The sequence below is a fragment of the Arachis hypogaea genome, chromosome 3 (genome assembly GCF_003086295.3).
Source record: "Arachis hypogaea cultivar Tifrunner chromosome 3, arahy.Tifrunner.gnm2.J5K5, whole genome shotgun sequence".
Lineage (NCBI taxonomy): Eukaryota > Viridiplantae > Streptophyta > Magnoliopsida > Fabales > Fabaceae > Arachis > Arachis hypogaea.
In genome coordinates, this window is record NC_092038.1 from 63,868,536 (window position 1) to 63,870,558 (window position 2,023).

The 2,023-nt window shown below is 28.9% G+C and overlaps 1 non-coding gene across 1 annotated transcript; it reads right to left on the minus strand.

Moving 5' to 3' along the window:
• Positions 1–1,919: 1,919 nt before the first annotated feature.
• LOC112793793 (small nucleolar RNA R71) lies at positions 1,920–2,023 on the minus strand. The gene has a single exon (XR_003198487.1). It is a non-coding gene; the product is annotated as a small nucleolar RNA R71 (small nucleolar RNA).

Genomic DNA, 2,023 nt, shown 5'->3' on the forward strand with positions numbered 1-2,023 from the left:
AAAATTAATAAAATCATAAAAATCAAAAATATTTTGTGTTCCTGTTTGAGTCTTGAGTCAATTTTTAAGTTTGGTGTCAATTGCATGCTTTAAAAATTTTTCTTGCATTTTTCGAAATTCCATGCATTCATAGTGTTCTTCATGATCTTCAAGTTGTTCTTGACAAGTCTTCTTGTTTGATCTTGATGATTTCTTGTTTTGTGTTGTTTGTTGTTTTTCATATGCATTTTTCGTTTGTTAGAGTCCATGCATTAAAGATTTCTAAGTTTGGTGTCTTGCATGTTTTCTTTGCATCAAAAATTTTTCAAAATTACGTTCTTGATGTTCATCATGATCTTCAAAGTGTTCTTAGTGTTCATCTTGACATTCATAGTGTTCTTGCATGCATCTTGTGTTTTTATCCAAAATTCTCATGTTTTGGGTCATTTTTGTGTTTTTCTCTCTCATCATAAAAAAATTCAAAAATCAAAAAAATATCTTTTCCTTTTTTATCTCCTAATTTTTGAAAATTTGAGTTGACTTAGTCAAAAATTTTAAAAATTAGTTGTTTCTTACAAGTCAAGTCAAATTTTCAATTTTAAAAATCTTATCTTTTCAAAACTTTTTCAAAAATTAAATCTTTTCCTTTTTTCTTATTAATTTTCGAAATTTTTTTTAAATATTTTTCAAAATCTTTTTCTTATCTTTTACATCATATTTTCAAAAATTAGCTAACAAGTAATGTGATTGATTCAAAAATTTGAAGTTTGTTACTTTCTTGTTAAGAAAGGTTCAATCTTTAAATTCTAGAATTTTATCTTTTAGTTTCTTGTTAGTCAAGTAATTAATTTTAATTTTAAAATCAAATCTTTTTCAAAATATCTTTTTTATCTTTTTAATCATATCTTTTTATCTTATCTTTTATATCATATATTTTTCAAAATTTTATCTTTTTCAAAAAATTTGATTTCAAAATATCTTATCTAACTTCTTATCTTCTTATCTTTACAAATTTGATTTTAATATCTCTTTCAACTAACTATTTAACTTTTTGTTTGTTTCTTATCTTTTTCAAAACCAACTAACTACCTATCCCTCTCTAATTTTCGAAAATATCTCATCTCTTTTTCAAAAATTCTTTTTAATTGTTTTAAATTTTAATTTTAATTATATCTTTAATTTTCGAAAATCACTAACCACTTTTTCAAAATTATTTTCGAAAATTTTCTATCTCTCCTCTTCTTCTATTTAATTATTTAATTACTAACACTTCTCTTCACCTCTCTTCACCTAAATATCCGAACCCACTCTTCTTCATTCTTCTCCCCTTTCTTTTTCTACTAACATAAAGGAATCCCTATACTGTGACATAGAGGATTCCTCTTCTTTTCTTGTTTTCTTCTCTTTCATATGAGCAGGAACAAGGAAAAAGGAACTCTTGTTGAAATTGATCCAGAACCTGAAAGGACTCTGAAGAGAAAATTAAGAGAAGCTAAGTTACAACAATCTAAAGGTAACCTTTCAGAAACATTAGAACAAGAGAAGGAGATGGCAGCCGAAAATAATAATAATGCAAGGAGAATGCTTGGTGACTTCACAAAGCCAACATCCAAATTTGATGGAAGAAGCATCTCCATTCCTGCCATTGGAGCCAACAACTTTGAGCTGAATCCTCAGCTAGTTGCCTTAATGCAACAAAACTGCAAGTTTTATGGATTTCCATCTGAAGATCCTTATCAGATTTTAACTGAGTTCTTGCAGATCTGTGAGACTGTAAAAATGGAGTTGATTCTGAAGTCTACAGACTCATGCTTTTCCCTTTTGCTGTAAGAGACAGAGCTAGAATATGGTTGGATTCACAACCCAAGGATAGCCTGGACTCCTGGGATATGCTAGTCACTGCCTTCTTGGATAAATTCTTTCCTCCTCAAAAGCTGAGCAAGCTAAGAGTGGATGTTCAAAGCTTCAAACAAAAAGATGGTGAATCCTTCTATGAAGCTTGGGAAAGATACAAGCAGCTGACCAAAAGATGTCCATCTGACAT